Here is a 14,417-nt window from a genome sequence, read left to right on the forward strand (position 1 = left end):
AGATTAGAAGCGGCTAATATATTAGATGACTGTTTCAGCATCTTCCTTTAGCATGAATCCAGATTAGTTAGACTAAGAGGCTGAAACAAATGTCAAAAAAGAGTCACCATGATCAAAGTGGACTTCTACTGTCTTAAAACAACTCCGATTTTAAAAACATTATAGTGCTTTTAATGTTTTGTTTTGTTTCATTTTATTTCATGAACATATTTAATGCAGCGTTGTCATGGGGGGTTATGTACACATAGATCACAGACTATTTGCATAGGAAATGAAAGGTGACATTTAGTCCTTAATGAGAGGTCTTAGCTACCATGAGACACAGCTACCACAGATAAGAAATTAACCACTAAAAATCATTAAACAGAGCTCCAATAAAAAAAAAATAAATCAGAACTATTCCTTTAAGATCTTAAAAACTGTTGCTATTCAGTTGGGTAAGAATTTGTTAATTTAGATTTTGATTACACATATTTTCATAAATGAGGGTGAAAAGAATGTGCAGCCTTTTAACTTGGAAAATGTTCTTCAGAAGTTTATAACTTCTGAATAAGTCGCCACCCAACGTCATGTAAATATGATAACAATCCCGGAGCTCAGTAATGGGCTAAGCTGCCTTATACCCTAAAGCCTAACATGGCTGAAACCCCTTGTCCCCTTGGTGACAAACACACACTCATACAAACACAAGCTCTGTGCCTGCAGAAACTTTGCTTAGGGCACCGCAATCACTGCCAGATGCCGTGACTTTCTGTCAGACAATACATTTAGAAAGTATCTTTGAAGGAGTGATGCCGACAGTAGCATTTCAGGGAGACAAATGTCCATGAGCGAATGTGTGCACGTATCTGAGGAGGGAGAGATATGCCAGTGGCAGTGTGAGAAAAGGACACATATGAGATCAGATAGAGTTGAGACTAATTCACAGCCTGGCTGGAGGGCACTAAGCGGAATAATGTGAGACTTCTTTTCTCATGTCATTTAGGCTAAGCCCGTGGGGACAGAGTGTTTATTTTTTTTGACCGGACAACGTGATTCAGGCTCACAGAATGCAGTTGTGAGAAAAAAAAAAAAAAGATTACTTCCGCTATTGTTTCAAAGACTGGGATGCTAATCATGCAGATTTATAGAGGGAGAGACATGCAGTGCCAGCCCTTGGCAGCCCAGCCACCTTGCCTGCCCCAGGGGACGTAGATGATGGCGAGCAAACAGCTAATAATTAATGCCATGATTACACAGGCTGGAACAACAGTGGCAGATAAGAGCACCCAGCCACCATCAGAGCATCAAAGTACATGTTACAGCAGGGGAAATAAGCATTGAAAGTGTTCTATGTCCTTGAACAAATACATTTCGAATGTGTCTGTTGACATGAAATCCACGTCAAATATACAAAACAATCAAAGTAATCAACACCTACAATGAAAAGACAATTGGTGTATAAATAAATCAATTGCCCTGGTTGTTAATTCTAAATTAACAGGTCAATTGGAAATGTACAGCACTTACTGTTAAAAACTTTGCTCAAACTTTCAAAAATGAGCATGGAAACTGAGAAGCACCCCTAAGATATACTTTCATTTTTCAATATCTTACAAATGTAGTCAAATAAAGAACAGGTAGAAAACGTGAATAATACATTGTAGCAATAGAGAAAATAAAAAGTCATTTATAATAGTCTATTCACTGTGTGGTGAAAGGAACACCAGCTCCCATACGTCAGCTTGGCTCCTCTGAAACATTTAAAGTAAATAAATCCAGCTTGCTAACCAACTATTAAACCCCATCTACCATGTGCACAACTGATACTATAATTCTAAGACTAAAATGACCATAAAATGTGTTTAGGGTGTAACAATACGGCCTGGAAGTACCCCTGAGAGTGTGGATGAAACCTAGCATCCCTTAGCCATTAGCTAAGCCACACAGTAGGATAACACTATAAAAACGTCACAGTCACCCTCATTAGCAGGTGGAATGGAGTTCTTCTGATTTGTGTGGGTGTGCGATTGCTTCCATATGGGCACTCCTTCATTTTTTTTAATATAGCAGGCTTTGTGTTACTCCAAGATGAAGTGATTGCACTTTCTCCAAAAACCACAAATATTCTTTTTGTAAATGCACTCGACATGACCAGGATTTCATATCCTTCGGAGGGATCACGTGTGGGTTCACTGCAGTGTTTGCCTATGTGTCTCACGTATGTGTATGTTAAATCCTAAAGTGGAAGAGAAATGCGGTGTGAATGAAGTGTGCATGTTTAAACAACCATGTCTATGTCTATGTATAAAGAGAGACAAGCATGGAAGGGGCCACTGAGGCCTTGAGGCCTGCAGATATTGGCTACCACTTCCTAACCACCCGTGCCACACTGACTCTTGTTTCCATTTCCATAGTGGAAGGAACAGTAAAGGCCTGATGTGGTGGATGTATGGTGTGCTAACAAAGCAGAGAGCAAGACAATCTAAGGCAGTCAGGATTCAGATAGGGAAAACTGTGTGGACTCATGCATTCAGTTTAGGTTCCTCTTTTGGATATTTTCTGGCATAAAAAAGGAAATCTCACACAAATTCATAAATTCAGCACAGACTTCCCATTAGCACCTCATTATGTGATGTAACCGAGTGTGGTGTAAAACTTGTACTACCGTCTTGGAAGTCAACAAGCTTCTCCCCCATTTCCATTCTAGAGTGAAGAGTCCCAGCCCAGGCACTGGTGGTGACACTGAAGCCTCTGAGGAAATGTTAGAGATTCATTTATTTAAAGGCAAGCAGAAATCTGCACAATCAGGTATGATGATCTAGTCGGCTCTTACCGAGCAATAGGCTTTAGTCCCTCTACCCCACGTTAACCTCCACTGACTATTCTGAACAGCGTTAACCAGGTAGAGGAAAAAAAAAAGGTGAATTTTCAAGGTAACATTTTCAAAACTTCACAAATATAGGAGGTGCAGAGATCAGCTAATTAAGTTTTTAAAACTAAGGTGATGCCTTGGAGAAGACTCCATATTTATTACATTTTTGAAGAGAACCTGTCAAAAATGAAGATCAGTATCAAAAGAGCAATCAAGAGTTCGCTAGAGCTATTATGTTTAATTTTACATGTATACAAATGTAATGTGAGATCTTAGACAAATTAAATGGATGCGCCTGGAGCAAATGCATAAATGCAACAGAATTATTTGGAAAACACGTTTTTTTTTCTTTCTTTTCTTACAAAAGACATGGCTGTTACAACATATTTCCAACTCCCAACACCAGCGCAGTGTTTCTTAACAACAGATGGTGGAATCCTGAGGATGTTAGTGTGAAGGAGCGCCTATGCAACCAGGGCACTGAACTGTTAGCTGTGAGTTTCTGTGCATGTTGTCTTAAGAGACAATTCACCAGTATTAGTTGCCAACGCTTCACGTGACACCATCGGCTCAGTTGTTGCCAGGCTACAAACGCAACACCCTGATGCATTTATGGTCTCTAGAGATTTCAGCCTCACCTCTCTCAGTGCTGCACTTCCGACTTTACATTTTTGTGTGCATTTTAATAAGGGAATTTGCTCTTCAGAATATCGCAACTAAATGGCTTAAACCAGAACGCGCTACTTCACTTTAGTTCGCTTCAATTGCGGATTTGACACCGGCGACAAAACTTTGCTTATGCTGCAAAAGAGGAAGAGTTTCTCCCATCCTTTTGTTTCTTTGTTTGAGGAGATGACGACACATTTGATCCCGTCTCCCAACGTCACATGTCAACCTCCTCATGCCCTGTCACACTGACAGCTCACAGCCTGCGAGGCAAAGGATCATGGGCGCAGTGTCAGGCTCAGTGGGGAGGTCGGGGGAAGGCACAGCTTAATACACGGTGTGTGTCTCCGTGCGCCGAGTCGTGCATGTGTGTGATATGTGTCTGTGTGACGAAAGTTGCATTTGAACGTGTGTCACGCTGAAGGGATGGATGCATGCCAAAGGCGAGAGTAACACCATGTCAGAGTGCTAGCAGACGATGCCTATTTCAGATGCACTAATACAAACAGTCAGCTCAGCCATGAAACCATTTCTTCCACTTCCTTCCTCCCCGTTCTTCCGAGCATCAGCAAGGTAGAGAGTCGCTGTGAGGTTTAACGATGTTTTTAGCTCAAATTCAAATACGGAGGATTTTAGTGAAAAATATAAAAAAAAATCTTTTGCATTTCCAAATAAAGCTAATAAAACTAACAATGTGGTAAATGTATCCCTCAAGAATCTCACTTAATGTGTCCAGAGAGTCAAACAATTATTAAGCAACTTCCTACCATGAACTTTATGAATTCAGCCCCACTGAGTGTTTTCTTTGTAGAGCCAGGGTTTTTTTGGGCATGTCTCTTCCAGCTTTACACACTGAGCGTTTTGCCTGCTCTTACTTGCAAAATAGCTGAAGCCCAGAGAGAGAGTGAACTGAGAGCATCTGTTAATATTAAAAACTTTTTTTTTTTTTTTTTTTAAAGTCCGCCACCGATTTTGTGACTTCGTTTGGACCATTTATGCTTTAACTCAAAGCATGCCATGGTAGTTCTCGCTATGGTTTTTGGAACGTAAACCTGCATCCCCGTGTCAGGTTTCCTTGCAGGGACGCCCTGGGTTTAGGCCCATTCATCTTCCAACCATCTTCCCTGTCCATACTGAGGTAAAGTGCCCCCACAGCACGATGCTGTCATCACCATTCTTCACTATGTAAATGGTGGGATCAGGTTGATGTACGGTGTCATTTTTCTACAACAAATAGCATTGTGCATGCAGGTCTAAAGGTTTAACTTTGGCATCATCTGGCCAAAGTGCCTTTCAAAACATCTTTCATCTTGCCACTCTTCCGTAAAGCCCACAGCCAAACCTTGGGATATTGTTTTTACAACCGAATCCTGCTTTAAACTTCTTCATACATGAATCTTGACCTGTTTACTGTATTCATTGAACTTTATGATGCTGTTTGTTCTCTCTTGTTCTCTCTCAAACCTCTGCGGCTCACAGAACAGCTGTATTTATACTGAGATGAAGAAACACACAGAGGAACTCTATTTACAATTTCGGAGAATTCTGAAGTTTTGTTGGATTTCATTTAGGATTATGAAAGGAAAGGGGACTAAATAAATATATAGGCATCAGTTTTCACACTTTAGTTTGTAAAACAACAACAACAAAAAAAAAGTTACAATTGCCTTTTTGTGTTCATTAATCAAATAAAACTCAATGAAATACATTGAAGTATGACTGCGATGAGACAGTGTGAAGACATAAGATCCAGTTATAGAAAAAACCCATTTCCTAAATACACAACTACATGACATGTAGTCATGTAGGTGTTTGGTTCTCACCTAAAAATAATTTTTAGACATGCCAACATAATTGCAAGATAAATTTAACAACGTCTCAGCGGCTTTAGCCTTTTTGTCTAATCATTTCCAAAGGATTTTCACATAATAAACCTATATGTTTTCAGGAAGACGTGTTAAACTAAGATGTTCAAGCCTGGGGACTAATTCTTCTCTGTGATTTTGCAGTTTCTGTGAATAAACAGAAATGCTAAGCGCTAGTATGAATCAGACATCATTGCCATGGATGCAATAGAATATAATAATAAAAAATAAAAAAATGACGAGGCCTTGCATGTAATTGCCCATTAGAAGCTGGAACACTGCACACTTATGAGCTTGCTCCAACAAAGACCATTCTGTAGTTAAAACCAGAGGGCAATCACACTACATACAAAGCAAGTATGGAAATTGTGATGACCTCATGCAAAGATAGGAATAGTACACCCATAATAGTTGTGGCTCTGCCTAAATTATCCGTTTTGACTGAACGGTTAGTTATAGCGTTGCTTTGAAATCGCTTTAGCTGTCCACAACTGTCAGACAAAAAAGACTCCCATTTACATTCAGTATTTTGGTTATTGTATAATGTATTTTACAGGTTTAGGAGTCTCAGAGTAATTGGTTTTGGGCAATGGCAACGGGGGCCCCTATATGTGCCACCTGGAGAATCCAAATAACCCTGCCAAACCACCTCCCGTTTACACCCAACTTCACACACACATATACACACATGCAGTATTCACATAAGGATGTCCCTTGGAGGGAGAAGGAGAGAAAACTGGCTCTTAATGTAGATGTATAAATAGACCTCACAGTGCACGACTCGCCGATGTAATTATAGTTCAGGAAAAGCCTAGTTTATTGAGGAGCACTTTTGGGGTCTTAACAAGGGATTTGGTGAGGAAAACGGTTGCACCTGTCTGAGCCTGGCGCGTTTTGGACCGAAGGGAAGGGAAAGACAGGGATCCAGAAAATGTAGAGACTGAAACACCATAACTGCAGGGAGGGCTGAGAGGTAAAGAACACTAAATTACATTTACATTTACTTTGACCAGGGCTCAACTGGACTCGATGTGCACACATTATGGCCAGCAAAGCTCTCTGTGAAGTTTAATTCAGACTAGAATATGTCTTTTTTTTTTTTTTTTTTTTAGCTAAACACATGAAGTAAAATAAGTTCATTCTGTCTCAATAAACGAAGGGGTGGCTTATTCAGGCCTAATACAGGTATTAATATTTTTCATATTAAAAGCATATCTAGCGAGTGTATGATGATATGATTCATTCCCTATAACCCACTGCCACACTGTCCCATAAAGTGAATGAAGATTTGAAGCATACTGAACACAAGGGGGAGCAATTATGCTTTCCCTGTGTTTCCTAGAAACTTCAGAGTGGGGCAATATTTTCCAGTCCATTGTTCCCCGCTATAAATCAGGAGGTACAGGGTGCTTGTTTGTCCCTCACTGTGAGAAAATACACCAAACAAGACTAGCCACTCTAATCACCCTAATCACACCAACCCGCACAGGCTGCATGAACATAGGACTATTACAAATACATAAACTTAGAAATTTCCACCAATAAACCTCCTTGTCTCCTTGTGTATATATATATATATATATATATATATATATATATATATATATATATATAATTATTTCAAAGCACAATTGAGCTCAACAAGCTTCTTCTTAACACTTGTACAGGCCTGTGGCATTGAATGATTTAAATTCCTACTCTGGTGAGTTTCCCTCTTCCGTGAATTAATTAGTCTTTGCCAAAGCGGGCCACATTTGTCATTTGAATTTATGCTAATGAGTGCCGAGGTCTCGTGAAGGAGCTGATAGGCCAGAGCAGCTGCTCTGTCCTTGCGGGGCCCAACTGTCTCCCCCTCTTTAACTGCTTCATCTCTCTGTCTATTCCTCTGTCTGGCTTCTCTTTCCATTCCACCCTTTCAAGTTTTTTTTTTTTTTTTCACATCTGAAACACCAACACTGCTCCCTCATTTGCAACATACATTCACACACACACACGCACGCAATCGCACATACACATATACACAAGTGTCTTTTCCTTTAGCTTCCTGTTATTTCTCCCTTCATACTCCTTGAATCTTCTCCTGTGGCCTTATCATCCCTTTCTCCAGCCTCCTGCTGGTCTTGGGCTCCATGACCTGTCAGTGTAGAGGAGATTGCCCATGTCCCAGGCTGATAAGCCAGCTAATTATCCAACACTTCACACAGAGAGGCAGAACGGCAAAAAGACAGCCACACACGCAGAACTATATTGGCAGACATGGTAACAATAACAGACAGACAAAGTTTGTCTTGCAAAGGTACGGACACAAAGGTGAGTGTTGGACTGGCTGTCAGCGCGCACTTCCATCAGCATTTTCAAAAACTCCTATTTGTGTGACAGCCTTTTGAGTGCCTTATTGAAAAAAGACCTACAAGGTGTAAATGAAGTGTAACCCTTGTCACTCTGTGTGCAGTAGTCACACTACTAGTTTGTTGTTTTTGTAGTTTGTTGTTTTTTTAAAAAAAAAAAAAAAAAAAAAAAGCACTCAAGCATTGCCGGATGACACATTTAACACTAGCATACAAGTACGGCTTAATGAGTTTGAATATCAAGATAAAGCTAAATATTTTTTGTCACGCATCTCTCATCTTCTACTGGACAACAGCCCGTAGATTCTCAGCGGGGTTCAGGTCAGGCAACTTTTTCTGACCAATCAAGGGCAGGAACGTCATGGTCCTTGAAATCTCATTTGGCAGGGTGGGCAGAGGCCAAGTCCTGCTGGAAAAGGAGATTTCCATTGAGCAGAGGGATGGATGTGGTGCTCTAATATTTTCTGGTAGATGACTGCCTTTACTGATAGCCACAGATTATCTCCCAAATCATCTGTGGCTGTGGAAAAATCACATTGGACTTTGAACAACATAAATGCTGTGCCTCTACACTCTTCCTCTAGGTTTTGAAAGTTGATGAAATGCAAACTTTGTTTTAATTTGAAAAGAAGACTTTGGACTATTGAGCAACAGTCAGACTCTTTTTCTTTTTAGCCCAAGTGACACTTCTGATGTGTTCTCTGGTTCCGGGGTGCCTTAACATGAAGACTCTTGATGCACAGACTCAGAGTACTCTTTGTAAAATGTGCTCCGAAATTTATGAATGGATTTAGTTCGCAATCTTCAACTCAACTTTTTAAGATTAGGTTTGAAAAAGACAACAATTTTTTGTTGTCTTTTTGAATAGCTCATATAATGAGCTATTCAAGCTCATTATATGAGCTTGAATAGCTCATATAATGAGCTATTCAAGACAAACTACAAATTCTTTAAAACAGTGTGTAACCAGTAACACTTGTTCTCCAATGAGAAAAAAAAATGGGTTCCTCATTTTCCCAAAAAATATGTGAAAATCATTTTGAGCTGAATGTCATGCCTCTAATAGAGACATAGATAGATACGCACAATTGTTACCATCCTCCCACATTAACAAAACAAGGATGAACACAGAAACCCCTCTCCTCCACTCCTGTGTTATGCTGTTACAACTGAAAGCTGGTTGAAAAGTCAGTGGCATATCTTGGCGGCAATTTTTGGAGCCGAGCACTCCAATCCTCCCTCCCAGGCTCCCAATTTGCTGGAGCAGAAATAAGCACTTTGGTGCTCTTTCTGCAATGCTCGAAATGCGGCATCGGTGTGGAGTGAGAGGTCCACATTCTGAAATGCTCCATTTTGAAGTTTGCCTTCAAGTAGCGGCCAAGTGGTTAAGACAGTGGGTAAGAGGACAATCCAACCAGGCAACACAATGCACTTCCCTTTTATTTCAGACCGTCCACCGAGCACACAGCTTTTATTTTATTTTATTTTTCTACTCCAGTTTTTGTTTGGTTGGTGGAGGGCATTTTTCAGATCTGAAGATTTTCTTAATCAGTTATGGTCAGATTTATAATGGTCAGAAAACAAAGATTTTTTTTAACAAAACATAACTGAATTTACCATATTTACATAGAATGTGTGAAATTTACTTAGCAACATGTTTATGTAAAAGAACCACCAAAAAAAATAAATGATCAGTGCCATGACTTGTGGTGGTGTTGGTTTGTCTTTTCAATTACAGTGTTTCGTTTCATGTTTACTTTTTTATGGAAAGCTGAAAAGTCATTTTTGCCTTTGTTTAGACAGAGGTTACCGTTGCATTTTGAAATGTGAGTCATTATTGTCAGGTTAGTATTTATATTCTTACTGTTGTCAGAAAACATAGGCCTCAGAAATTAGTGTATTGAAAATGATACGTCTGAAATTGTAGTTACTCAAATGCGAATACATTCATTATCCCATTAAAGCACAATAGAAGATGAAGTCACAAAATTATGCTATTTAAAAGACTGAACTCCAAAGATTGACCTGAAACTCCTTTGCCAGGGGACAGATTTAGAGCATGACATGGTTGCTGTTTGAAGACAATGCCTACATTGCTAAATACATAAAGTTCAAAGATGTCTGACGTCGAGTTAATTGTAGCGGCCGCAGCATTTTTTGAAATAACAAACTGGCATCTTATGCAGATGTCTAAACATTTGTTTCTTGAGGAAACGGTCGCTAGCAGAGAACGACAAAAAAGTTTTTGAAACACTTAGTGTTTTAAGAGCCACATTTTTTTACTGCCTCAGAAGTCAAGTCAAACTATCGTATGGAGCAAAATTCATTTACTGTAGAGCTCCTAATAGGCTTACCATGGAACGTTGAGAAGATACCATATTTATACTTTTTAGACTTAATCAAATTACATTGGGAACTTTATATGTTTATCACATCGTTCCCAACACCCTAGAGTGTCATCAGTAATTTGGCTCACATGCATCCCACCTACTCAAAGAGGAGAGTGAGGACTAATGTCATTTCGAGGGGATTACTGTGATCTTTCAACACATCTTTGGGGAGTTAAGCATGTTGTTAAAGAGAGGAATGGGAAGAGCAAGGAAAAGTGATAAAACCCCACCACAGAGCTTCGGTTTTAACTTTTACATTTCTCCATTCTCACTCTTTCTCTCTCTCCCTATCTCTCTCCCTCTCTATCTGTCTCTGTCGCTCTCTCTCTCTCTCTCTCTCTCCAATCCAATCGCTTCCATTTTCTCCCTCAGATCACCAAAAGCCATATTATGTGCTTGTCAAGATGGATAAACCCCTCAGCCAAATGTTCAAATGAAAACAAATAAGTAGGAGACGTTCATGTAATCGCTTCTGCCAGAGAAAGGCTTTAAGAAGAACATAAACACTTTCTGGAAATGTGCCTCGCAAATTCTAATTCCCTCACGCTTTTGTTTGAGTCTCATTCAACTTCAGGAGCATTTCATACTGCACCGTGATGAGGTGTCACCACTGGAGACACGCTTAAAACTACTTTGCAACACCGTTAGCAGCACTAAATAAAAATATGAGATCATATTACCTTTGCTGCTTGTAAAACTGCCATGATTCTATTCTGGGGATTTAAGAGAGGAATTCTTTAATTAACCTGGCAACAATTATAAATATGACAGGATGGGGTGAAGCAGCAAAGGTTGTGACACTTTAAAAAAAAAAAGAAGTTACAATTCAAGATTATCTTATTATCAAGTCATGGCTGGTCTTTGTTTGTAGTGGTGTGTTTTTCTCTAGAATGGTTGGGCTTTTTCACATGAGAAAAGTCCCCCAACTGTCACTAGCCTCCCACAATCTTTCCAGCCAACCCCTCTAGTAAAGTTCCCATGGTGGTCCTTGGACAGCTCACAGGCTTCTTGTGCCAAATGCCTCGGATAGATAAGCAGTTTTCTTAGGTTGTAACACCACAGCAGACTGCTGATTTTTAGAAGAGGGTCTCGGAGTGTAGAAGTTTGAACACACATAAGAGAGAAAAACAGGCATCAAGTCTGAAGCATGACATGTAATAATATCATTCTTAACTGTATGTAGTTTGGATTTGATTTTGCATGTAGTTTGTATTTGAGATTCAAACAGAAAAAAAAGTCACTAGTTTGCTTTTTTTTTTTCTTTACCCAGCATTTGAGACGTCATACAAAAATAGCAGAGTGAAGAGAGGCTGGTGAGATGACAAACACACACCAGCGGCCAGAAGAGTAGCTGAAAAGTTACAGAGAAAAAGCTCTCCTCTTGTTAAATATTAAAGTGAGAGGACATGCAATATTCCTAACAACTTTTCTGAGCTTTTTCATATTCCCTGAGTGTATGTGCAGAACATAGAACCCATTTCTCCTCTCGATTCTCTGAAACTAAAAGCTTTGTAAGTCTAGCTCAGGCCATTGCTCTCAATCAAAGCACAGAAACGTTCACTGTCACTGGTTAAACGTCTATATCTGAACAATCCTGACACCTTACACACTATTTTAAATGCATGCAGTGTTCATGCACATGTATTCATACCCTTTGACCTTTTTCATATTTTGCTTTTCAAAAGGTTCTGTAAATACAAATCTGAAATGTCAATATCTTTTGAAGTGGCCAAAGCAATAAGACCTTTGGAACATTTTCTCTACTAGCTGTGCACACTGAAAAACTGAAAAGTTTAATAATTCGTCCTTGCAAAATAGCTTAGTATCAACACTCTGACTAGATCACGCTAACACACACACGCATGTGCTTTGAAATGAACCATTAAATTCCTTCCAGCCATGCATGTGATTGATGGATTTTTCTTCTAAGATTGGTTGTATTTTGCTTCATTCATTATTCCATCAACATTGACCGGTTTCCCCACTGGACTCCTCCTCTCCAAAAAATGCCACGGCATGATGCTGCCAAAGACGTTTCATCATGGCTAGGTTCTGGTTAGGTTGATGTGCTGGGGTGGTGTTAATTTTCCACCACACGGCATTTTGTGTCTAAAGATTTCAGCTCCTGACTCATCAACATTGGTTGTAGCAGCTGCAAGTAGGATTTGATGGTTTTCCTTAAATACATTCTTTCTGGCCTCTACTGAATAGTTTTCAACAGATCATGGATGTGTCCAGTTCCCTCAGTATTAATGTTAGTCTCCTCTAATTTATCACTGTCTTTTTATGACACTTTCGGTAGTTTTGCAATTGTGCCTTACTGCTTACATTTTTTTTCTATGGTTGATTGATTAAACAGAACATCAAGAGATGTTCAAAGCTTTGGTTATTATTTATAAATTAAATACAACTTAAACTTCTCCATGAATTTATCTGTGATCTGTTAAGTTCCACAGTTTTCAGATTGCTGATTCTTCACTGTTGTGTTCTCATAAACGTCCGAAGCCACAGAAAACAAACGTATTTATACAGAGGTTACATTTCAGTGGAGAACTATTGATACTTGTTCTGACAGTCTAGTTTTAAATGTATTGCAGTATTAAAGTGGGCTGAATATGCGTGCATGACACATCTCTTTATTTTTTTATTTTTAAACAAAAGTAACAAATGCGGTATCGTTTTCAAAGCATTTTGAAAACCATGCAGACTTTTCCTTCAAATTCAGTCATAACCCACTTTTTCTTGGTTTATAATTTCCTGGTTGTGAATGGACAACAATATGAAAAAGTTCAAGTCTTATATGTTGAAAATGAGCATTTCAATGGCTAAATGTCTGAAAATGAAAATAGTCCTCCAATGTTTGTGAATTTTTCGTAACGCTGTAACTGTTGATAATGTCAGAACATTATGCAGTCGAAATGACCCACTGAGATTTCTGCCTTTTTCCACAGGCTTGATTTTAAGGGATGTAATATAAAGAGACCACAGCAACTTGGTGCAGACTTTAAGTTGTGAACTATGTGTCTAGGGAGCTTATTTACATATTAAGTAAACACTAATAAAATGTTTTCTATAGTATGAGCAATATCAGAGCACCAGACTTCCAATAAAATTAACAAGGTGTGTGCTGTACATGAAATATATTTATTTTATGTTAAAGAAGTTGCACTGACAAGAACCAATATCCCCTTTAATGTTCTTTGTATACCATTTCATATGTCACCAGTAAATGCATTTTGGGTGTTCTATGAGCAACAGGTATAAAATATAGAGCATTTGATACAGTGGCTCATTGTGAGATCTGTGAATATCCAGTTAAAGTTGTTTATTTATGTCGTTTCTCTTTGGGTATTAAATTGGAAATACGGCAGACTAAATATTACAAAACTGCATTTTTTTTTCCCCAATAAATTAAATACTTATAACCAGAATGCCTGTTACAATTCAAGCCCTTATATTGGGACGGGTGAAAGCACTCTGCTTTGGACGGCCGTGTAAACCTTGTTTTTAGGCATGCAGTGTGTTAACAGATAAGCAAGCGAAGCATGTCAGGTTTGTTGGCCAGCTGGCAGGATTCGAGTGTTTGTGTTGGGCTAGTTGAGATGTCAGGGCTATGGTGAGATGAAGAGGGCTGAAGGGGGTACATTAGCACCAGACCTCCTCCAGACTTGGCTGCTCTAACTAAATGGACCAGATCAATCACATTGGACGGCACTGTGACAGTGAGTTAAGGTTCTGCAGCACGGCACAGTGTTTTTGGACACAACGGCCCTCGGCAAGGCTAGCTGGTTGGCTGGCAGTCACTTGCAGAGCATTCCTCTCACATACCACAGGCCCACTAAGCAGATGGCAATGGCAAGGACAGAGGCGACTGTCCTGCCGTCAATCCCAAGCTTGCATCCATCAGGAGACAAGTGATGAGATTAGAGCGTGGGAGATGTGGAAAAGGATGAAGTGCCTGGTGTGGAAAGAAGATGGATCTGTGACAGGTCAGGTCTGGGCTGGTTCACACACAAAAACGCAGGTCAGGCCTGACCTGAGCCTGGATCTGTGAAGGATGCAGCTGGATAGTGCTGTGGGAATCCAGTAGCTGTGGAACCCCCGAACAGTGGTGCAGTGTGGTGACATGTCTCAGGCCAGGCTGGCAGGGCATGTGTCAGAATGAGCTTGCATGTGTGTGTGCGTGTGTGTAGCGTGTGTGTGTGAGTATGTGTTTGTGGCCCATGAAGTTCTACGTATGATGGTATCCAGAGACATGCAAGTGATGGTCTCAAGCTGAAACACTCAAGAGTTA

This window comes from Poecilia reticulata, chromosome 9, assembly GCF_904066995.2.
Source record: "Poecilia reticulata chromosome 9, P_reticulata-male-v2, whole genome shotgun sequence".
Taxonomy (NCBI): Eukaryota; Metazoa; Chordata; class Actinopteri; order Cyprinodontiformes; family Poeciliidae; genus Poecilia; species Poecilia reticulata.